The sequence below is a fragment of the Falco rusticolus genome, chromosome 4 (assembly GCF_015220075.1).
Source record: "Falco rusticolus isolate bFalRus1 chromosome 4, bFalRus1.pri, whole genome shotgun sequence".
Lineage (NCBI taxonomy): Eukaryota > Metazoa > Chordata > Aves > Falconiformes > Falconidae > Falco > Falco rusticolus.
The window spans coordinates 36,152,090-36,177,947 of NC_051190.1; the positions used below are offsets into that span (position 1 = coordinate 36,152,090).

General features: G+C 38.3%; 1 long non-coding RNA gene across 1 annotated transcript in view; it reads right to left on the minus strand.

Moving 5' to 3' along the window:
* LOC119147823 overlaps positions 1-25,858 on the minus strand; it is a 128,462-nt gene that overhangs the window by 68,139 nt on the left and 34,465 nt on the right. The gene's annotated exons all lie outside the window — the stretch shown is intronic.

Consider the following 25,858-nt stretch of genomic DNA (forward strand, 5'->3'; position numbering starts at 1 on the left):
GCCCTCACTGAGTTTTTAAATTTACTAATTCTAAAACATCATGATTAATTTCTTACATATTTATGGAAATTCTGTGTATCGTTTCATAGTCTATGTAGTCCAAAATAACACGTAATCTTTTGTATTTCTGATTCATCCCTGAATCAGGAAAACATCTTCAGTTTCAGGATTTTTTTTTTATTTTAATCCAGATTTAAATTCTTCCAAGGCAGTTATTATACCTAAACTTCTTTTCCATGCTGATGGCCAAATATACCAGAACCTTTGTGCAGAACCACAAAGAATTCAGAGTTTGACAAACCACGTCATATACCAGTGAATGAGCTCCAATAAGTAAGAAATTGTCCTAAATAAAGGAAGTGATACTTAAATCATTAGAAGCTATCTGTCCAGTGCTCAGTTTTTCCAGTAACTTAGATACAAATCTACAAGCTTAGCCAGATGCAGACTGAAGCACAGACAAAGCAAAAGAATAAACCAGCTAGCATTTGGATTAATATTAAATAACTTAAGGAAAAAAATATTTTCCTTTTCATCATAATCTATTTTCTTTCAGATTCCAACTAATTTTACTAAGAAAAAAACAGGAAAAATCTATTATTTTTATAATATACCATTTTTGGGTGTTTGTCTGGTAGAGCTGCCTGGCACAGACACGTTTAGGAAAGCTGGCATCAGGAGACTACAAAGGCTCTAACCTTTGAAATGCTTTGGTTTTATTTTGTCATGGTTTTCAAGTTTCATCATCATCACTACTGAAGATCCAGTACTATTACTACCAAAAAGTTAGTATTGCCTTCTGTGTTCACCCAAAATCATGACGTTAATTATCAGTAACAGTTACAAAGACTGGCTGATGTAGTTTTCATCAACAATGTCAGGACATGTTGCAGAGTTTTGATCTAAGTCATTGGGAGATACTACAACTGACAAGGAGGAAGCAAATCACACTACACACCCTGTTAAATGCAGTGCTGTGCAAGTCTGGTGTTTGAAAGCCACTCTACAGCCCTACACAAAAAGCAGAGACATGCAATTCAGCTCTACACCAGGTTACACGGACAGAAACAACCAACAGCCAACACCCACCCACTCCAAATGCAAGCTAACTCAAGCACATGTTAAGACCTATCAAAACAGGTTTCGTCAATATTTCTTCTATTTCTTCCTGCACAAGGTATTACGGAGCTCACACTAGCTGGCAGTTCTGGCAGCAGATGTCCAAGAGTCAGCTTGTGCCTCACTTTCTTTTGCCCTAATTTCTGCTTTAGAAAAAAAAAAAGGCACCACTTTCATCTCTGCAACAAACTGAACAGAAGCTTCAACTCAGAGCCAGAAGAGTGGTCACAACCTCCCTCTGGCATAATTAAAATGTTTCATTGTCCCAGTGTGAATTCTGGACTTTAGCCTATTTCACAAGATCTTGATGAAGCCTCTTCATGCTGTGTTTTTAAGTTGGTTCTCTTTCCTTTTTCTCCTCAGATTTTCCCAGCTATTACCTAAAATCATAAGGATAAGCAACTGAAACTTGGGTTTTGACTAGGAAAAGATTTGATATTGATCTTGGAAAGGCCTTTTAGTTTGTAGAACCTAATAAAATATTCCACAGTATGGTTTTATCATCTGTATATTGATCTACTTGCTTTAAAATTGAAAAATAGCATAGGCTTAGATGAGTACATCTGTGCAAAATGTGAGTCTGTTGACCATCCCAGCACAGATGGAAGGACAGCAGAAGATACACAGCAACACAGAATCACCCACAGAAGTTTGTAGCTCCAACAAGTGTAATAATATTGTACTCAGTTTTAAAAAAATATAAATGTTTTGATTGATTTTAGTAACTATCATATTATCAATTATCAAAATTATTATTGCTGACCAAATGTGCATTCATCAAAATGTGAACAATACAGGCAAATTAAAAAAATGTCAACTTTATCTGTGATTTGTTTGAATATTTAGTACAGTTCTTCATCTTTTTAATAAAAACCCTATTATAAGCAATATATTAGGCTGATTAATACAAATAAAATTACTTAGAATATTTCAATAACTATACTGAAAATGACATTTTGGAATATCTTTCTAAACTTGGTGACAAAGATACGTTTTCCCTTTCCAGAATTCTTCATAACTTCCTCTTCAAGGACTACCTATAGTCTTCATTTCTATTTGAGAATATAATACTTAAAGTATATTTCAAGTTCTTTGACTTTCTGAAACAACAACTCTACAGAAAAATAATAAATGTAAAATTCACAGATACTTGTAATGTTTCTAATGTTCAGCTGTGAAAACAGCAAATTTTTGTTGCCAGGAAAATAAAATACAATGAATAGATAAAATATTCTTGCATATACTTCAGAGATTAGCACAGATTCCATAATATAAAGGAAGCAGCAATGAAAGATTTAATTTGTCAGATGAAATAAAAATAGCTGTGTTGAGACTTAAAAAGGAAGTGCTAAAAAAATCTGACTAGTTTTGACATACAAACTTAATTACACCCAGAGATTTTTTAATTTTTTTTTAATATCTAAGTGTGGATACAGGGGTCTATTTTTAAAGATCAATGCCTTTCCAAAATCAAGAAGATTCTGACATCCTCCTGACAGCCCCAGAGCTATCTGTTATTCCCAAAGTCATGCTGCTTTCTCTTCTTTCTGAAGGTACATAAAGAACACAACTAAGATGGTGAAGTTTTCCCTTACTTTAGCTTCCACTCCAAATGAATACAATTACCTTTGATCCACATCAGAGACAACATGCAAGGCTGCTTTAATGTTTTTCTTTTTCAACATAAGGTTGATATCAGGTATTTTCCTGAACAGTGACATCTAGAAGTGACAAACACCTATACAAATAAAATGTGTAAGCTTACATAAGCAACGTGCAATGATGCCTTTTGATATTCCTTTTCAAGCAAATGCATAAATTAAGTTCTACTGGTCCTTAGGTTTTCATGTCTATCTTATTTTGTCCAAGATACAGTACATGACATTCCTTCTTCAACAAAAATAACAATTACTCAATTAAAATCTTGTGACTGTCTTTACCAGTAGCATTTCTCATTATGACAGCTCTTTTAAGACATCTTTTCATTCTGGAGCTTCATGTCTTAAATACATACAGTCAATGGCAATGGAAAACATCAAAACAGGATGAGAAGCACAAAGGTAGCTTTTTAAGACTGTGGCTGTCTACAGAAATTATTTGCACCCCTTGGAAGAAGTCCCAAAGTCAACATAAAATATTTCCTCTAAAAAAATTACACTGTATTGAAAGGGTTCCAAGGGAAGTCTTCTGAAGATTGCTAACAATTTATGGTCCCAGACCAAATTCCACCTTGAAAACAGTCTCCTAAGCTCTACCCATGAAATAACTCCTCTATATGGAACACAGGAATTTAAGAACAGACAAAGGGTACATGCTATACGACTCTCCTGGACTACTCGCATTAGTTGGGGTAGACTGCAGCCTGGTGTGACCAATCCATGAACCCCTGCAATGGGAGAAGGCTCAAAGACAACAGTTAAGGACAGTGTGCTCATGAAGCTCAGAAGACGATGTAGGAATTGACCACAGCCATCATGAAGGAATCTAAACAAAAAATAAAACCCCAACCCCTTGTACTATAGCTGTTATTTTTGCTGGAAATCTTGAAAAAGCAGCCAAGGTGAATTTCAATGAATTAATTTCTGTATTCATTTATGTTAACTCTAGGGTAAGAGAGAGTTAGAATCATTAATGTTTTTAAATGTTTGTGCAAATGCTACTCACGTCATGCATTTCTCTTTAGAAAAGCTTAAATTTCCAAGGTGGCTTGCATGAGCATGTGAAGTGCATGTTGAATTAAAAAAAAAACAAAAACCAAACACACACACATCACAATCAGATCAGTACTAATGACTGTAACAACTAGTGTTGCCAGTGCAATTTCTCACACCCAATTTTCACTCAATACGCATTAAAAAGTCACTGTCACCTCTGAGCAACAGTGCAATGAATCATCATCATGATTTATAACAAATTTCACAATCTGGCAATCAAAAGACTTTTGAATATTCTACTAAGCATTTCAGAGACTGCAAAAACATAACCTTTTATCATTACTGGGAAAACATTTAAGTGGTAGTGGACAGGGCATTGATGACATTACAGAGTTCAGCATGCGTGCTAAGAAACGCATGCTTAAAACAAAGTATGTCTCAACAACAGTATGGAAAGTTTAGAATAAGTACTACTTGTAAATACAACTCAGCATGACTGTATAGCTAAAAATGTCCAAAATGTATTTGGAAATATTCAGTGAACATGAAAGGATTGGTTCTTTAATATATGATCTGTCTGATTGCCTGAAATGGGGGGTGGGGAAGCAGGAGTAAAGACGAGAGCTTTATTCTTTGTCCATAAAGCCCAAGAAAGCCAGAAGCCAGCAAAACCAACAGGCAGGGAACATTAGCCATTTGTCTGTTGCACCTCTGTGCATACTTGTTGGTTATAAGGTCTCTACAGCCTGCATCTACCAGTAAGACCCATTCCACTGCAGTATCCATCTCTAACCCAAATTCAGGAAAGCAGAGGAACTATCTCACTCCCAGTGCCCCAGCCGCTGACTCATAGCAGCACAAAACCAATCAATTTCAAAAGCTGATCCAGGAAATCAAAGAGCAATCCATGAGGGCAATAAAATTCAGTGTCACAAAGGCTCTCCCCCCAGGCTCTCACTTTTCTTTTCAGTGATACAGAGGAATAAATTTTTAACTCATCTTGTTTCATACAACAGCACATCACAACAATAAATGATTCATTTAACTGTAGGTAGTCTCCCAAGTGAAAACCCCAAATACAGTTTTAATTTCCACATATCTCTTTCTTCCATGTATAAAATGTTATTAGTAGTATTTTGGTACTTTATCACTGTTTATTTTATTACTGAGTCTTGTTTACTCAATCATAAGCTTTCCGGTAAAGGTGCCCTTCTACTGTACAGATGTACCAAATCTCATAGCAAAGTCTAATCCTGACTGTGTTTATATAGCAACACATGCAATTGTTATGATCAGTAGAATAATCTCATTAATGTCACAAGTGAACTGCAAAGTGAACAAATGCAGACCAGGAGAAAAAAAAAAAAAAAAAAAAAAAAAGAAGCTGGCTACTGTAGATGTTCCCCAGAAAGTAGCTTATCTTTGTATTTTCAATCAACATCAGTGAACAATTTCCAGGATATTGACACTTTCTTGTAATTTTTCACTTTTCCATGAATCTTTTCCAATTTTCTCTTTAACACCACTGAAATCAGCTTACTTACATTGAAATTAATTTACTGCAAAGCATGTTTTTGTCAAGAATTTGATTGCCTGTACACACGTACATGCCGTATTGCCCCACTGTGATGTGAAGTACGGTCCGTCTTTTCACCAGCACATATCAGAATTACTTAGGGGCTGCCTCCCAGCCTATTCAGGGTTTGGACAGACCACCTCATGAGATCCAAGAAAGCAGGGAGACAAGCACCCAGATATTAGTATTATTCAGTACCTGGCCTCCACGCTTTATGGGTACTCTCAACTACTGAGTAATTTCAACATTTCAGATTCCTGCTCCTTCACAAGAGACAGCAGGAATCCAGGATCACAGACAAAACCAGAAAAAGGAAAGTGCTCTGCTTCTGGCAGAGAGACTATGGCTACACTCACTAGACTAGACTCCAAAATTTAGGAAAGACAAACTACGAGGACAGCAACAGCTTCTCTCTTGCTGTGCTGGTGCTCTGAACCAACAGCACCGAAGCCATTTGCTGCAGTGCATTAAAGAGGCTGGCTTGTTATTTCGTGGTGGCCTGGTGGTGGCCTCTGCTCAGGAAAACAGCACTTGAAAGATTGTGGTAATAAATGAATTTCATTAACTCACACTACTATGCAGCAGTGCAGGACACTCTCATTCCTTGCAGAAGGAACTTTCTTCTCTCTTCACCAAGATACCAAAATGATGAAGAATTTGCAGTCAAATATTTCAGAAGTAGAAGGTAAGTATTTACAAGCAATTTGCTCTTGAAGAGGAACATCAATAGAACTATTCAGGAATTGTTTCACTGTGTTGGGGCAGAGATTAATTTTTCTGCCTGGAACCCCAGCCCCTATAGCTCTCACCATGACAAAAATCATTACACAAGGAAGTTTTGGGAGGTTTCCAAAATCAATTCATTTCCCAGCCTTCATAGCTACTTAATCCCTTTAAGAAATACATGCCTTTAGCTGCAGGAGACATCTGAACTAAGAACTACATCGTACCTTTAGTCTAGACAATTAATTAAACCACCAAAAGTAATGCACAAACAACAGGAAACTTTTTTCTGTTCTTTAATAAAAAATACATTCATGTATTCAGAAATATTCAGTAAATTAAAGCTACAACCAAGAGGGATATATTTAAAAGAAATGAGGTTTTGCATTAAAAAAAAATTATATGCCTCATACACCCTGCTGATGATGTGCAGTACACAAATTCTATCAGTTTGTGCCTCCCCCTCCTTAAAAACAAGGCAGATGGCAGCACTGAGAATACTTCCCCCTACTGAAGGTGTGCAGCTGCTGTTCATTGGAAGGCTATGTTTTCTGTTGGAAGCATGATGCATGTACACCAGTGGAAAATTTGGCTCTCAGCTTTATGTTTTCATCCTGGATTTGTATTCAGTCAGATGCCAAGCATCTTCTGAATATCTTTTGCAAACATGCTGCTAAACCACCAGGATTCACCAGCTGCATATCAGGGACCTCAAAGCTTCTTTAAATTTAACCACATATAAATGAAGTCAATAAGCTGCAACGTTGAACACCAGTGTTAGATACACAAAGAGGACTCAATAACCACATTAGAAACAAAGGTGGCAATTAACTAAGAAAAAGGAGGGCCTGAAGATAGAGAGAAGGAAGCTAAAGGTAAGAAGCTCTAATCATCATGGGTGTATCTCCGGATGGAAGTTTCGTATTAGGGTTTAATAAAGCCATAGTTCAAATTAACTACATACATAGTATAGATCCACCATATACCATGTAAGTACACACATGCATACATGCCAGGCATAAGGTATAACACGAGTTATGGTACTCTCTAATGTTACACATATTCAACGGACAATCCCTACCCTTGCAGAGCAGACCATCCCCACATCCCCGCTGCTCTAACAGCAGATGGGGCTCCCCCTCACTAGCCACCTCTGCTGTACTGCCTCTTCTCAAATGTAAACGTACCAGTCACAGTGCCTCGCAGAAGGAGATGCTACATCAGCTGAAGTCAGATATCAGGATCTTCTTGGTCTTCTGATTCAGGCAAGCTGATACGCAGCTGCACTCCCAGCCAAGTTCTTGATTTAACGCGAGTATTTCTGTGTTGCTTTATAAACAATAGCTGTCAGTAGCACAGCTGTAGAAAATTAAATTGATCCCATCTCTTAGTGAGCAGTACACATGATTTATGTTGTAATATAAAGATTAAGTCCCTTTCTTATTTAATCAGGATTTGTCTTGTAAAGTGATTGATAAACTTGTCAACTTACTGCTGTTGATTATACAGTGGAAGGTCTGGTTGGATAACTTTAATGTAATGCAATTAATTATATTTTGAAGAATTTGCACCGATTCAGCCTAAAGTCATGCTAGAGACTTTTGGCAAAGGGCTGGCCTTTTCCTTCTGCAACAGTAGGTAAAAGGGAAGTATGGGGATTTTTCTCTCTTTGAAATCAAAAGTGAAAGAACACCTCCTACTTCAGAATATAACAGAGCCCCTTGTAAGCTAAATACTTCTCTGGCATTTCTAACAAGCCCCTACCTTATAGAAATGATTCATTAAGTTTAAGTGGCATGTTTTCTTATTTTGAGCATTCATTTCAAAACTTTAAAAATGCCTTGTCAGATCAGCCCTAGACACTACCTATTAAAATGTTAAGTTACACTTGATGAAATATAATTATAGTACTTTTGACATCTTTATGTAGCACACATGTTTAAGTCATATTTTCCTGAACTTATTTTTCATTAATATAAGAATAAGTTTAAGTTTTAAAGCTTTAAGGAAACAATAACATGTGAAGCCAAAATTTAATTTGAAAATTGCCTACACAAAATCACACTTAAATCTATTTTTGAGGATATCAGCCTAACTAAAAAAAACTTTGGAATGGCCTTTCTCCCAGAGACTAATGACATGGCTTCAAAACAAAGCAGAAAATACCATTTTCTGGCAACTGCTTATGCAAAGTGTCTAACTGTGGTGATATCAAATGCATTCCATTAATAACACACAATTGAGGCACATCATTCTGGGAAAATGTTATTTACAGATTGATTGATTGATAAATAAATTAACAGATAAATAACTACTGACCACTTGCCAGTTCTAGAATCTGAAGAACTCGTAAGTTTAAAGTATGGAACAAAGCTGCTGGTCTCTCCATCAGTAGAAGTCACAAAAATACAAGCTCTTATTGAAGAATCAAATTTTTGTAGCAGTATAAGCGGACTTTGCAATAACACCCAAATAGGATATAGTCAAAGTTTACTGAAAGGACAGTCACTGTTATTTCCTTTCATACCTATACGTCTTCTTGGGAAAGACTACAAGTCACTGCATCACAACAGCGACAATGATTAATGAAACTAAATATAACATTGTGCCTAGATGTACATGTGTGTTCACAAATACCCTGTCACAAAAACTAACACATTAAGGTTACATTAATCTTAATATACAATCTAGCGTTAATGCCTTATTCCAGCACATTAATTAATGCACTGCTTGTAATTGCTTGCAAAGGAACTAGCAATGACAAGGAAGGTCAAGTGCCTCCTTTCTTGTCTGATGTTGCTTGGTGGCCATTTCCAACATGAAGCACAGACAAACCAGAAGTTTTCCATTAAAAAGTGTCCTGAGGTACTGACTGTCATTCTGAAGGGCTGGAAACAATTCAGGGAGAGGTGGGAAGCTATCTTCAAGATTCACACGGTTCAGGTGGTTTCCCTTGTCCTCCTCAGCTGGTGCACTCACTCTAGTCGGGATTCACTTCACAACATAACTAATTCCTTAAGATTAGCTCTCAAACATGAAAACTATTTCAGTATCAGTAACAAAACACTTTGTGACTCAGTAGTAACAAACCAATTCCTCTCCGATATCAAGGACCAGCTACCACTTCACAACTTCCCTGCAAGATTAAACAGTCCTATTTCCTATAGAAAATAAAAGCTAATTGGCCATCCCATTCTACATATAAAATCCTGCTTTCCCCAGTCTGCTATCTGCAATTTTGCCTTCTTTCGGTTGAACCTTCAGGGGTTTTCTCCTCATTAATTACAAGAGATACATACAGGCTAATCTATTCTTTGCTGAGATGAGGCTATCCTTTAAAACTGAGCTCCCTGGAGCCACCCAGGAAGTGGATTAGGTCTGTAATTTGCAGGAATTTCAGCATATCTTTCTTTTATTGCACAGCTTCCTAGCTACATATTGCAGTTAATGCCCCATGTAAATCTATTCCTTGAGATTTCAGCTCGGCAGGCTTATAAAAACACATAATCTTGTGCTATATTGAGGGGAGAGTGAAGGAAACTGGTGTTTTATGCTGGAAGACCAATTACAACTTTCTATATTGGATTCTGTCATCTTCTGCTGAGAAACAAAACATTTCTTCCAAAAAGTACTTCCAAATCTTGATCACAACAGCTACTGTACTGTCACACTAAATTAAAAGTTACGTTTCTATTTACACTATAACATAGTTGTATTTGTATTTATTTGCCCTAAAGCATGTTTGTTGCATTTTCTACACTTCCTGGATAACTGTATTTCATTAGAAAGTGTATTTTGATGACCTTGTTGCTAGAAGTACAAAAGTAAGTGCACAGACCAAGAGCAAAGTAAATTACAAAAGTAGAACTTCAATCTCCAAATAAATTAAAGAAGATGAAAGAAATGGATAGGTAGGTATCAGTGCAATTCGTGAATTATTACAGACCTCGAATTTCCCATCCAAGTGCACTAAGCCATAAGCTCTGCAGAAAACAGAAATGCTGAAAGCTGCTGCTGCTTGTGCTTGCTGAAATACCTGACAGACAATATAACCAAATCCACCTGCAGCTCTCCTGGACAGATCAAGAGCGAACGGAGATTTCTGCACAAACAGCACCTAAAATCTCTCCACTTGTTTATGTAAAAATAAACTTTGACCAAGATATGTAGGTATGTCATCACTCCACTCCCATGCATACCTTACATTTCTGCTTTCAGCATCCTGTCAAGGTGTGTTTCCAGTAACAACTCCTAATATCAAAAAAATTTCTCTTTGAACAAGCAAATGAAAAAAAAACCTACCAAAGAGCCCAGAAGCTTAGACCACGCTTCAATACAGAGTGCAGGATGGTAGTGGTGCCAGTAGCCAGCAAGAATGTAAAATCAAAATGCAGAACTGAAAAATGTGAATTTGGATTGAAGACTGGAAATGCAAAGGGCGAGTTTGTAGAAGTGGAGGTCCTGGAGTGGAAGAAACTAAGGATCCTGAGGCAGTAAATGAAAGGTTTGACAGGGGGTTTAGGCACTAGGAAGGACTAGTGAAGGGACTAGGAAGGACTAGAAGTGAAAGGGATTTTGGGTCCTGGAGAAGAGAATCCGGTGGGGGTACTGAACAGGTTAACTCTGCTGTTTGGGATGTGCTGTTGGGAACTGAAGATGGTGCGCCTGAGGATCAGGAGTGGGTTGGAAAGGTCTGAGAACTCCCGAGGAGTCAGTAAGGGGAACAGAAGCAGATCACCTGCAAAATACTAGAGGGTGTTAGAGACAGCAGGGATAAAGAGATTCAGCACACCCACTACCAAGCACTCCCTGATCCTATCCTTCTCCTCTAAGGAAAACTCACTTCCATCGTGTTATTTCTCTTATTTAACCATTAAAAATAGGAAAACAAGCAGGCAAAAAATCCATGGCCTTTATAGTCATGGAATCTCTGACATAAGAATGTATCAGTAACCCATGGGTTAGACTCCAGTCCAGCCTCCCTATGCTACTTTAACGCAGGCAGAGCAGATGAACTAGTAAAAACAGCATTGTTAATCACGAAACAGCAGTTGCTACAGCTGTTGTAAAGCTGCTATTCCCACTGTCAATGCTCAACAAATCACCCTCATAAATGTACAGAGAACTTGGGAACCTCTTGGTAAGTATTAATCTACAAAGACTGCATTACAGTTTGCAGTCTAGGTGAACAAACATAAGCCTGTGTTGTTATTCTTTTTATTTCAGCTCCCAACACAGGACATTTTTTGTTCAGCTTGGCCTGGATTTTCAGCACATAATATGAGCCTTGGCAGTCTCATGAGCATCCCTGTGCAATTGAGGCCTACATAAAATGTCCGAGTTCTTTACTAAGGTCTTTTAGGTGCGGAACAACCATCCTATCTTCTGCAGATTTTTCTTCAGTGAGCACTTAGCTAAGAGTGGCAATGTAGGTCACTCCTCACTTGAGCCCAGAAGGTGTTTTCATGTCTTTTATTTCCACAAAATTGAGATCTACAAAGAGCAGCTGTGGATTTGGTTTCAATACACTTTTCTCAAATGCACTGGACTGTAGGACTACAAGCATCAAAACCTCTCTAAAGTTTTTGTTCAATTTACTCAACATGTAATTGCAACTCAAAAATCACCTTTACTCTCAGAGTGCTTACCAGACTCTTTTTGGCCGTAACGGGGCGTTCAGGATCTGTGCTTTTAACAGTGTTGTCACACAGATGGGAAAGTGTTTATAAAGACTCTCCTTGCGCGTGGTGACTGCTAGCACAAAACCTACCGCTCAAGTTGCAAACACTGCTGCAGAAACCTGTGACTACCAGAAAAAGCAAGAGAGGAGAAACACCTAGAAAAATACAGGAATCAAGAAGTAGGGCTAGACACTGAGAACATTATACCAGATTTCTGGAGATTGCCAGCCCAGCCAAGTTATAGCCAAAAATAAAATTACTCTTCATTACATTCAGACTCAAGAGGCCAGGTAATAAAAGGTGACACATCACCACTTTTCTCCCCTGTTAACTTCTGTTTAAATGCTTCCTGAAGTAATTTCTGAACAAAAATTTAGAACTTCCTTCTCAATAATCAAGATATATGGTATCCTTTTAGTATCAATACAGAAAATGCACACCAAGTTCATTTTAAAATAAAGTCCTCTTAAGTGGATTCCTCATTAAAACATTAGTGGGAGATTTTGTGTTTCTTTAAAAAAAAAAAAAAAAAACCAAAAAAACAACACACCTTTTTTGATTGTTTCCATTCCTGTTAAAAGCATAATATGGAGGCTAGAAAGAGAGAAGGTTTGGTTATTGCTGCAGCTCTCCTGCTTCATTTAATACAAATTAATGGAAAAGGAGACTATGATGAACTCTGTGTGCGAGTACATTGATAACCCTTGCCAGTTCAGGGAGTGAAAGAAAGAATCCTTGGCAAATACACGGGCTGAGTAGCTTTTCTGGGAACTGTCAGCATGGAATAGATGTTTTACAGACTTAGCAGACGTGATGTGTTCAGGTAAAATAATATCTCCTTTTCATTGCACAATTGAAACTGTCTTCAGCTAAGCTACTTTTCATTTACATTGAAGTGTAACAGGAGCATCTGGTGATCTTAGCTGATATTCCACTGTGTGTGCTGCTTATTGCTAACAGTAAGTATTAATCATCTCTCACAGACCTCAGTCAAATGGCTCACCATGAAAGAGCAGTTTGCAAGATTTTCTTCGCATTACCCTCCTCAGATACATCCTCTCCAATGCTAAGTGTTTCTAGCATTATGTACGAAGAATGAGATGAGACACAAGACAAATGTTCTCTATGAAACCATCCATAGCTGTGGCCATTTAAACAAAAATTTTCAAAAGTTCATCTGTGACAGAATTTTCAGAAAATTCACAAGATGACATTATCACAATTCTCTCAGAGCTCTCTCTCCCAACTGACAAGATGACAGAGAAACCATTTATAAAATGATCCTCCTCATGTTACCTACAAAAGATAAGCATGTCATCAGGTTATACTGAAGGATTATACTTCTTTTCTGAAGGAACTGCACTGTGCATGGTTGGCCTTGATTTCTTACTATGGTGGGTACCCTGAGCAGTCACACTACAATTTAAAAGCCAAATTAACAAGGTTTGGGACTCCACAGCAAGCACTTGCCTCCCACAGGGAAGGTGTGTTGCAGAGGCGCATGTTCTGCCACCGCTATAAGATATGGCTCACATTTGTCCCCCTGCTTTCTAAACTGACATAGAATATTTTGTACAAAAACTGAAAAACATTTTTTCTTCCCCCCCCCCCCCCCCCCGCCCGGTTCCTGTCAGCAATTTCAAGTAAATCAAAATCATCAATCATGATAGCTGCATTAGCATCACCAATGAATACAAAAAAGGTATTTTAAATTTCCCAGAGCTGTTTGGCATGTTGTTATGAATAGGAAGATTTTTATTTTAAAATCCATGGTTGCTAATACACGGGTGATAATGTGAAATGTGAAGATTAGGTAAAGTTTCAAAGCCAGGCTCAAAGTCAGGATTTATATTATCTAGGGACACTGATCTCATAGTTATTATTGGCAAATGCAAAATTTTCTTCAGTATCTATTTGGCAAACCAAAAAGCCAAGGTAGCTGAGAGTCCCAAGCCAAAAGAATTGTCTAGAAAAGAAAGTACTGTTGTACAACTCACTCTGTGTCTCTCTCAAAAAAACTAAAATGCCCAAATGGCAACCCACTTAAGCTCACAGAAGAGATGGATATTTACGAACCTTATCGTACATATAATTAAGGCAATTTGAGATTTACATAATCTTTAATGGCAACATGTTTTCTTTATTTATTTGTCTTGGATTTTGCCAGCCTACATGACCAAGCATTTTCTCTTATGCAGAATCCCGATGTGTTTCTGTACAATAAACTGACCCAAAGGGACAGAAAAGCAAAAGTAATTTCTATGGTTGTTTACAAAAAGATGAACCACAGGAAAATGCAGCAAATATTGCTGTCATCCTTATGGTTTGACCAGACAAAACACAGTGTTGCCCGCTTTCAATCAGCTGTGAAAGATCTGATGTTAACCTGAGAGTAGGTATGACAGAAGACAAGGATGGTGACTTGCTAGTCACAAGAAGGAAAGTCTTTGTTTAATTGTAAACAACTCTTTTTCCCTTTCTAGTCCAAAACCTGTTTCTAGCTGAGAAATACAAGTACTTGTATGTTTCTGGAACAAAAATCCAAAGCTACTAGCTATTAGGACAAGTATTTTGGATGTTAAATACTCAGTTCAAATTTTTGTAGGTGATTAGAGTGAAAAGTAGGTAGTATATGAACCTAAAACAAAGGCAGATGGACTGCTGAGAATTAATGATGAGCAGAGTTGCTTAATGATGAACTCATGCTATGTTATAGTCAGGACAACAATCGATTCCTTTTAGGTTCTTCCCTGAAGGCTCTATCTATCAAACGCAGCCTTCTCCAAGCTACTTGACAAAGCAGCTTGTGGCATAAAGATTTTCCTTCATGTTTATCACTGAGAAACTAATCAATCACCTGACAAATACTAGCAACTGTTATTTTACCTTCAACTTCTTAATGAATCAAAAGTTGTCTCTGTTGACCAGTATGACCTTTACCTTGTGTGCATGATCTGTGCCAAAACAGGTTTTGAAAATATCAGCACATTCCAGCTTAAAAAAAATTATGTTTAAATTATTTTAGAAATTATGTCTCTAAATGAAACAAACACTAATGCCTAAGACATGCAGGTTATTACTATAAAATGACAACTATATGACAACTAATAAAGATTAATCCACCTACTACTGAAGTTAAAAAATACATATATTGCAATAGGAATCCAATTTACTATCATATATGCAAAGTTCCAAAACATTGCAACTTCTTTCCTGTCAGCACACCTTTGTTTATTCCTTTTGCGAGAGAATCTTTATTATAAAAATTTTCTGTGTTTATCAGAAAAATAAACAGTCTCTAAAAAGCTATTCCCCTAACCAAATTGTAAGAATATTTTCTCTTCGTGCAAACAGGCAATGCATCAAGTTCAGAATGATGCCTAAGTGCTATTAGTTTCAAGAAATACATTTAGGACACACTATGATACCTGAAGGTGAGTCAACAGACTGCATCTTGAGGATTGTTTGGCTTGTCTGTGGGACCTGGGCAAGTGATTCAGCTCCAGAGCAATTAATGGAAACACAGGGACTTACTGCTGTTGCTTCGCCGTTCCAGGAATCTGAGCTGGGAGGTCTGCATGACCTGCATAGAGTCAGGTAGGCAGACCAGCCCAGTCAGAGCCAAGGGGGATTTCACAGCACGCCTTTCAACTCTGTGTGCAGTGCAGCATGCAAGACAATATGGATGCACTCCTAATCTGCATACACTTCAGGAACGAACATCATCTCTGTACTCTTTTTGGCCTAGTTACTAGGAGGAGATCACTCTTGATTTGAATATACACACTCAGATTTCACCTCACCTGAGACATAAGCAATTCACATTTAGCAAAACCAGTTAAGCCTTATGATTAACGGGAGGAAAAGATGTTTTTACCAGATTTCAATTTTCCCCTAACTCATTTTTCTCTAGGCAAAGAACAGTTGTTTTCAACAGTGAAATCTGGCAGACAGTTAACCTTTATTTCAGAGAGACAAATTACTTTTTCATCACAGTTTATCAAATCAGCAATTCAGCTCCATAGATCAACACAGTGGGAAATTTTTATCAGGACAGAGAGAGGATTTTACTGAAAACAGATTGGCTCAAAATAAGATATGCCTGCTTCTGCAAGGAAGAACACTAGAGTTTTTCAGGGTACTTCAAAATAAAGAATGGAAGTAGGCAAATTAGAGGATGCAGAATGCCTTGAATGGCCACAAATCTTTTCCTGTAATCTCTTAAAATAGAGAAAGAACCCTGTCTACTGCGGATTAGGTAACACAAACCCTGTCTCCACACAGCTTCTTTCACTGCTTCATCTTCCATTATAGCAAAAGCAAAATAGCATTGTTTCCTAAAATTACACAGTAGGATTGACAAAAGCGTATGTTAAGCACAAAAAGCTTGAAACAAACAATAAAACTTAAAAGTTTAGAGTGCTAAAGAGACAGGAGCAAACACTTCAAAGCCTTAGAATTTGTGTGTACCAGGACACTAGGATTTGGATTTATCCTTAGTTCCAGTTGCCTACGTGTTCTGCCACAGCAACACTTAATACAAACCAGATCCTTCAGTTTAAAATTAGTTTGGGTAAATCTGCATGGCCTTCTGCTCCATCCTTACCTATCTTTTCAGTGTTCTTTCACCACACCTGAACAGCTAATACAGGCTTGGTCCGGTCCTTTCCCAAAGAATATTTTTTTCTCAGGCTTAGAAGTTTCCAATTCTCCCAACACACACTCAATAAAACTACAATAAGCAAAGCCACACAGTTACAATGAGAACAATGAAAATATAAACCTACTTAAATGGCAGCAAACTTTCCTCTGGATAAAGGATGGCCAGTTTTCCTCCCACTTGTAGGTCCCTGCCTTTCAATGAACAGCCTGCAAGTTTTCCAAGCTTTCAAAAACTACAGCCTGATCTTCTATATACAGCTGCTACAATGGAACTGGCTCCAGGTTTATGGTTCACCATTCACCTCTCCATTCATCTGTCCAAAACTTGATACACCTGCTTACCTTCACACATAAGCAATCCCATGAAAAGGGATATCCATATTATGCTGTTAAGAACTTTAGCCCTGCTTTTCATCACAACTATGTGACAAAACTATCTTGACAAAAAAAGGGTTTATCTGCCTGACTTTATTTTTAATTTTTTTTTTTTCCTAGATGTTATAGGTAAATTAAAATTCTAGTAGTACAATACTGTCCTGGTGGACTACTCAGTATTAATATCTGAGTACTGTAGCATCAATCATGCTGTGGAAAAGCTGTATTTACATTTCAGTGTATTGTTTCCTCCCCAGGAAGCCTATGGAAAAAATACATTCTTGTCTTGGGGTACAGAAATAGAGAGCATGTAATCATAATGAACTAACTTTTACATCTTTTACTAAAGTAAACTGAAACTCTCAGGTGTATTAAACTTCATGGCTGAATATAGATTCCTCCCTGTTAAAAACAAACTCCTGATGTTATAGAAATGTAAATTTAAAAAAAAAAAAAATTCTAGAAGTTGTGCGTTATTACTTCCTGATTTCCAATGCAGTTACTGCTCTTGAATACACCTTGAGGCTAAAATGAAGTCAGCTGATTCCCCCGAGTTCTCAAGACAAACACTGTTTGGGGAATGAGAATAAATAGCTGAGAATCTTGAATTATTGAAACAAAGTTACATCTGAAACATTTCTTCCCAGCTTCTGTTTTAACTCTCCAGATTTTTCTGGTGATGGAAAAGACTATTCTGACCCTTACACCACATAAAAACAGGCAAATACCTTTTCCTTTGCCCAACCCTGCTTGGAGCAAGCAGCTGCCATGCAAAGACAAGGAGCTGAGCTGGACCCATGTGCCTCCTCCTTGTGATTATGTCCTGGCAGAGCTGGCACAAGCTGTCACCAGCAGCACTTTCCAGGAAAAGGATTCTCAAAACCACATTGGAACATGAGGCCCTATGGAATACACTAAAAGTCAAAAGGACTTTTTTAAAGTTCGATACTACGCATTTTCAAATTCTACTGCAGAATTCAGGACACGTTGCAGCTTGAAAGGAAACATTTAATTTATAAACAACGCCACTCGGAGGAAAAGGAGACAGCAAGAAGTTGGATGAGGATGTCATTGCTATCAACACAGGTGGAGAGCGAAACTAGTTATGTCAAGAAAAGCATATCATTCTCTTTTTATGTAATTCTTCACGCTATCAATTTTCTCTGTGCTGAGAGGGATGATGAGGTCTTGCCTAAAGTAATAGTACTGTAGATAAGCATTAAAAGAAAACTGACTATAGGTCAGATGCTGAAGAAGAAGATGATGAGAACAGGAACAAAGGAGCAATGACATGCTGTTACCATGAACACCACAGATATTATTTTGCTCATTAATTGCTCATTACATCCTATTAAAGTAGCTGTTGCTTCAAATTATGCCAGTACTCCTGCAAAAAGAAGTATAAAGCAAAATTGTGATTCACTAAGTGTAACAATGAAAAGTGTTTTAACAATTTAAGTCGTAGTGCTCTCCATTAGGCTTGGCTGAGTCCTCGGTAGGAAGGCAACTGTCAGAATTCTAAGTAACTTCTCAAACTTTGCTCTCACCAAGCAGAACAGTATAATTCTTTCAACGGAGAATCAAAAAGCACTTAGCAAATATCAGTAATTTGGGCCTCAGAACACCTTTAGAAATAAAGAAGGGGTATCATCTACTCCTCTATCCTTCCAATAGCAAGAAATGATGAGGGAAGAAATAGGAAGAGCCAGCAGATCAATACCTGACTCCAAGCCTGGTATCACTGGCAGAATTTTGGGTGCTTTGACTATGGGTTGGTTTACACAACAGCAGGCACGGGTTTATGAAACGCAGGTTCTGCCTGATGAACCTGATCTCCTTCTATAACAAGATGGCCCACCTAGTGGGCGAGGGAAAGGTGGTGGATGGTGCTTACCAGGACCTTAGTGTAAACCATTTGATACCGTCTCCCACAGCATCTCCTGGAGAAACCAGCTGCTCACAGTGGGGCTGGTGGTGCTCTGTGCTGGGTCAGAAGCTGGCTGGGTGCCGAGCCCAAAGCGTGGTTGGGGGATGGAGTCACATCCCACTGGTGCCAGGCACACAGGGTGTCCCCAGGGCTCCGTGCTGGGGCCAGCCCTGGTTAATGTCTGTATCGATCGTCTGGACAAGGGGATCAAGTGCCCCTCGGTCAGGCTGCAGAGGACACCAAGTTGCAGGGGGAGGTGCTGATCTGCTGGAGGACAGGAAGGCTCTGCAGAGGCTGCAGAGGGGTGTGGGCAGGCTGGACCCACGGGCTGAGGCCAATCTTATGAGGTTCAACAAGGACAAGTGCCAGGTCCTGCACCTGGGTCACAACAGCCCCATGCAAAGCCACAGGCTTGGGGAAGAGTGGCTGGGATAGGACCTGGGGGTGTGAGTTGTCTTGGGTTCAGCTGAGACAATTTTCTTCTTAGTAGCTGGTGCAGTGCTGTGTTTTGGATGTGGTTCCAGAATAATGTTGATAATATACTGATGTTTTCAGTTGTTGCTAAGTAATGTTTATACTAAGTCAAGGACTTTTCAGTTTCTCGTGCCCCTCCAGCCTTCTCATTGGCAGGGCCTAAGAAACTGGGAGGGGACACAGCCAGGACAGCTGACCCCAACTAGCCATAGGGATATTCCATACCATAGAATGACATGCCGAGTATATAAAGCTGGCAGAACAAGGAGGAAGGGGGGCATGTTCAGAGTTACAGTATTTGTCTTCCCAAGTAACCATTACATGTGACAGAACCCATTTGCTTTCCTGGAGGTGACGGAACACCTGCCCACCAATGGGAAGTGGTAAATGAATTCCTTGGTTTGATTTGCTTGCGTGCCCGGCTTTTGCTTTACCTATTAAAATGTCTTTTTCCCAACCCACAAGTTTTCTCACTTTTACTCTTCTGATTCTCTCCTCCATCCTGACATGGGGGAGTGGGTGAGCAGCTGTGGTGATAGTTGTTGGCTGGGTTTAAACCACAACACTGGTCAACAGCAAGCTGAATACGAGCCAGCAGTGTGCCCAGGCAGCCAATGCAGCCAATAGCATCTTGGCTTGTGTCTGAAACAGGGTGGCCAGCAGGACCAGGGAAGTGATCATGCCCCTGTGCTCGGCTCCAGTGAGGCCGCACCTTGAATACTGTGTTCAGGTTTGGGACCCTCACTACAAGAAAGACATTGAGGTGATTAAGTGTGTCCAGAGATGGGAAACAAAGCTGATGAAAGGTCTAGAGAACAAGTCCTATGAGGAGCAGCAGAGGGAACATGGGTCATTTAGTCTGGAGCGAAGGGGGCTCAGGGGAGATCTTATTGCTCTCTACAACTACCTGAAAGGTTATGTAACCCAGAATTGGTTTATTGCATGATTTTTTGTTTAATGATTTCCAGTATTTGTTTAATGATTTCCAGTAATGCTATCAAATATTTAAGAAAAATTTACTTATCTATCTTTGAATCTTGTCCAGTAGCAAAGTGATCCCAAAGCAACATGATGCCTGTGCAATCCTGCTTCCCCTTAGGTATAATAAATCACTAAGCAGCTGCACTCAAGAGGTCTCAGAGTGCCTTCATCTATAGTGAATTTAAGCCTTACTCAAACAAAACCCAAATTTCAAATAATCTCCTATCCTAGGAGTCTTTAAAAAAGTAGTGCAACCCAGTAATTGATTGAATTATGTGGGACTACATTTACTCTTGTCACGGAACAAGAATTAGAACCACCTCAGATGACACAGGCTAAACCATGCAAGTGCAGCTAATCACTGCAGGAAAAGCTAGTCACCAGATGCAAAAATTGCAATTAAATGTCAAAAGTACAGATGAGAAAGCTGGTGAAATACTCAAGCAGCTCCTAACATGCAAAAATAACAACAACATGATTAATTTTATGTTTCCTCTTCAGGCCCTCCTTCCTTTCATTTGTTCTTTTTAAGTTTAAAACACAAATCTTTTGGTCACATACAGTCTTTGTAGCATTCAGTGTAAGACCTGGATCTATAAACTTATCATATAAGTACAGCAACGTTCTTATATAAGAACAATCTGTGACAAGTTGAACCTAGAACCAGGTCTCTCAACCCTATATTACAAGATAACACTTCCACTCCAGAGAAAAACTAGAGAGATAAGAAAAAGAAAATAAATCTAGTCATTAAAAAACTAAGACTAATGATATTGACGATATTGGTAGAATATCTTTCATCATCAAAATTAGTATATCGTTAAGATCTAATAACTTTCTGAAGATGAGCAAGTCAAAACCTTAGCAAGTAGGGTGCCAAGGATTACTTTCCAGGACTGCAACAAGGCTAAACGTGACCTCTGAATACCACAATGCTGCCTCACACCTTGTCCTGGAACCACAGCAACTCCTTGCCCAGCCTTCCACAAAGAAAAAAAAAACTGCCGAACAGTTTTGTCTTTGCTCAGGCTTGGGGACAAAGAGTACATTTATCACTAGCTAGTAACAATACCAAAGAACAATTCTGCAGGAGTACATCACACTGGTCAGTGTCACTGGGGGCAGAGAGAAAGTTCCAGTCCTCATTTGTTCCCGTTCTCCACAGCAAGCAAGGGAAGGCATGCAATATATGCACTTCAGCATGTATTCCTGGACCTAAGGCCAAATGCAGAGACGTAGAAAGAAGGAAATAAAAAGATGTCTGATTCATAGTAGATAAGATACTGCATCCCTCTGATGGTTAGAACCTAAGAGAAGCAACAAAGTGAAACCAAAACTATTACACCAGTGCAGCCTGTAAAAAAATCTGCATTAAGGGAATCACACTTTCAAAGTAACCTATCTGCAGACTGCAGTTCATTTATTTAACATCAGGCAAGTGAAAATTCATCACGCCGATAGGTAACAACCTAAATGAGCAAATGCATTCAACACAGAAGAGCACTACATTAAACCAATCACTAAACTTTGGAGGGTAAGCTCGTAATATTGCATTCTGTTCCTTACATGATCACCACACCATATGAACAACAGTCCATACAGGGAGGATCGAGTTAGTTCCCCACTAGTGCACAGAATTAATCCATTAATTAATCAAGCACAAATGTATTGGGAAGGATGGAGAACGTTATCACCCCAAACTCCACAGCCAATCTATGCAGGCCTGCCAGCCACTGTGGTGTATAGGATACCTTTTCCCAGACCTCACCCAGCCTCCAGGTCTCCCGTGGTGCAAATTTTATTGCTGTAAGAAAAAAAATCATCATAATGTTCACATGATCTTTAAAAGGTTGCTTTATGGTTTCTAAGCCTATCTTTCCTCACTTCCCCCAGTCCGTGGGAGATCTACTGAGAGGCAACTGGTTCCTAATGCAGCCTGTTAACAGTCACAGCTCTTCAGCTTAAGTGGGAAATGTCTGGCCAAGCCTGGAAATCCAAATCCTCTGGCAAAAAAGTCGCTCCTTAGCTGTGGCTGTTTACAAGTCACTTTTGATAGCACCTCCATTCAAACTGTAGCTTCAATTACTTTTTTTAATGTAGAAAATACACTTTCAAGTAGCATATCAATTCATTCAGAACAGTAATTGTACCACGTATATCATATTGTCTTAAACTTTTCCTAATAAATCTAATGAAATTCCGGGGTACCTAAACAGCACAGAGTTAGGGTCACATTCTGATCTTAATTCAGGTCATCCTGTTTTATAAGTGGCACTTACAATAGATTCATTTATAACCTTACATATATCCCAAACTGAGCATTTTTTTATTTTAAATAATTAACCTTACAACAAGTGAATTAAAATTTTGCTGCAAGAGGTGGATGTATTTGTAGGACACATTACACAAGACATGCCAGCTCAGAGAGGCAGGTGGCCATCTCTCAACCTGGAATTATATATAGCATCCATTACTGACATGGAGAGAAGTACAAGTGAATCACCAATCACCAGAAAAATTTATAGCAGGAAAACACCTGCCTTCCCACCTGTTTCTTTGTGCTCCTTTGTGCAATTAAAATGTGAGCTTTGTTTTAAATAGGTATATGTTAAAATTCATAGACAAGTAAGGGCTTGTTAAATAGGATAAGAAATACAAAATAACTGAAAACAACAGCAGCCCCTTGAATCTGTTCTGAGACACTGTTTTCTTATCCAAACCCAAAGTTATTTAAAAATCTGAAGTTCCTTCCAATCCGAGTTATTCTGTGATTTGTGTTGTTACTCAAAATGCAGGAACAAACTCTGGGTGACCTTCACCTGCATTGCTGAAGAAGAATCACTGCATTTCATTTTCCCCACAGTCATAACATTCTATTGTCATTTGGGAAAAGCACAAAAGAAATATATACATAGTAGGTGTAGAATTGTTTTTAAAAAGGGGGAAATTGGGTAATTTTAGAATATCATCTTCAGCACATCAGTGCTCTGTTTCTGTGGCAAGGAAACCAAAATTAAAGAAAAATGTGAATCAACTCTTAAAGATCATAAAGTCTACACATAAAATTAATTCAGTTATTATAAAATAAGCAATTTGAAATTACAGAATCATCTTTTTTCTTCTTCATCAACCTGTAATTTCAGTCTATAGGACATAGCTGTTTCTAGAAGCACTCAGGAACTTGGTCAGGGTAATTATAACAAACAACTTCTCTTCAAGAATGAAAAATGACCGTTAAATTTGCCATCTATTTCATCTGTAACAAGAAGAGAACATACGGGCATAGCAGAGTCACTACTTTTACTTTACAATTAATCTCACAACTGCCTTGACTTTGGTAATTAAATCATTACCTCCCTAACTACAAAACACCATTGTCTGTATGTTTATAACAAGGTACTTTAATATGGGGCAGTAGGAACGGGTTCTTTAAAATATGGCTACAGCAAAAGGAATCTTCACAATTTCCATAAAACTTCAGGTAGACACTACAAAATAGCATCTGTTTATAGACTGTAGATTTGCAAAGTAGCAGAAAATGGCAACAATATTGCACACATTAAGTAAATCTTTCACAGCATCAGTGACCACTAATTTGTCATGAACTTCAAAACTGTGGATTTGGCTTATAAAATTTGAAATAAGAGAACTGTTTGTCCAGCTCTTTCCAGATACGGTTGGGGTTGTTTTTTTTTTCAGTTACCAGATTCAGCATCTTCTATATGCAGGAAGCAGGGAAAGAAAAATTTTAAAGAAACAAATAAACCACCCAAGTAGGTGCTGCAGTTGGGCAAATAACGCTCTGCATCTTTGTTTCTTTAACTGTAGGTTAGAGGTAAGAGTTACTAACCTTTATTAAATTGCTATATAAAGATTGCTGCTAACCAGGGATCATTTCACACAGTACAGACACAAAACTGCCTCCAGGGTAAAACAGAGCAGCTATTTAGTGAAGCACAGCCATACAACATAACACAATTTTATTCCAGGAGCAAAACCAGGAAAAAAAAAATCAATTTTCAGTTTCCTTTTTGAAAACAGTGTAAACGGACAAGGAGCTACTGGAGGTTTGATCAAGACATTGGCCTTAATAGTTGCATTATTGCAGAAAAACCTACACTCTCTAGAGGGTTTTCTTTCAACGTTTTGTTTTTATATGGAACTTCCCCATACACTTGCAAGGAGCAAGACTTTCCCATACACTTGCACTGTCCTAAGACATGGCTTGTAGACAATTCTAAAAGAGAAATTCCACTAAATAAGTGACTTCTGGTACAATTTAGCTATTCCAACTCTTGTCAACAGACTCTGCTTCTTTTTTTAAAAGCTTACAGGAAAATAGCACAAGATTACATGGCTCCTTGCATCATATCAGTTTCAAATTCACTAGCAACATGAAGAACATTAAATAAAAGATGACTATGGAGGTTTCCAAATAAATTCCTATAAAGTAATGCAGTTAATATTAATCACAATATGTTGATAAAATCTTTAAAGATCTCCCTGAGACACCTCTTCCCTGAACAAACTTTTATTGAGGACATTTGTCCTAGAGTTGATATTATCCAAAGACAGCTAGTCTCAAATAAGTTATTTGTCCTTTAATATTGCCATATTTGTGTAAACCGAAACAAGAATTTAAAGTAGAACAGGAAGTCTCCACTTATAGTTTGTAGTTATTACACCTCATTTTCTTCAAGCAAATCAGGCAAAACTGTAATTTTGTAAATGGTAACTTCATGCAGGTGAAGGGAAGTGAAAATGAAAGCGAGTTGTCAGTTCAAAAACGCCCCCCTTATTTCTGGCCAGTCTTAAACATACAAGATGTAAAGCTGGGGTGCAAAGGTTCCCTACCTAATTCCACATATCTAGTTCAATCACTTAAAAGCTTTTCTCTGTAGACACAGGGGTTTTTTTCACTGCCTGACAGGAAGAAACATAAAACCACAAGAATCATTAAAGGTACATTCTGAAAACAAGCTCACCTTGCATCCCTTACAGCATACTGGATGAAGTAGTGGCACTTTCAGGGAAAAAGTCCTGTGTCAACCACCTAAAAATGTATTTTCATCTAGGCTATTTCACACATTACACACACACACATACTCCTTCATAACATTTTCAAGTGAGTTAGCATGGCTGGGCAGGTGAGCCTCCATCAGGACATAAATGGCTTCACATAAGAAAAAAGTGAAACAGACTGATTTACTAGCTAAAGATTTCTAGATGAACACTTTCACAGTCTTACACTACTCATCTTTAAGAACACTGTCCACTTGGGAAATTACATTTCTATGAGAAAAATGAGGGATGAGTGCAAAGGAGTACAAAATTCTGCTGGCTCTGCTGGTTTACAAGTCTGGCATTTCTGTGCCAGACACAGAAAAGTCCACAGAAAAATTTCTTTCTGAATAACCCTGAAGTGTCCCGCATTGTTCTCAGACCATACAAGTGCACCCATTTTTTCAAAAAGATATCAAAAGATCTTATCCATCTGGACCTTCCTTCTCTGCCCAGACAGTATATCCCCCCGCAATCCCCACACCTCCAAAGAAGCAAAAGTTAACAAGGGAATTTTCCTTTGAGAACAGAGAATCACTGGTCAAGAAAAACTTGAATGTGAATCCACATAAACCAGTGCCACTCAGCACAGTTCTCTGGCTGGTTAGTTTGTTTCTTACAGACT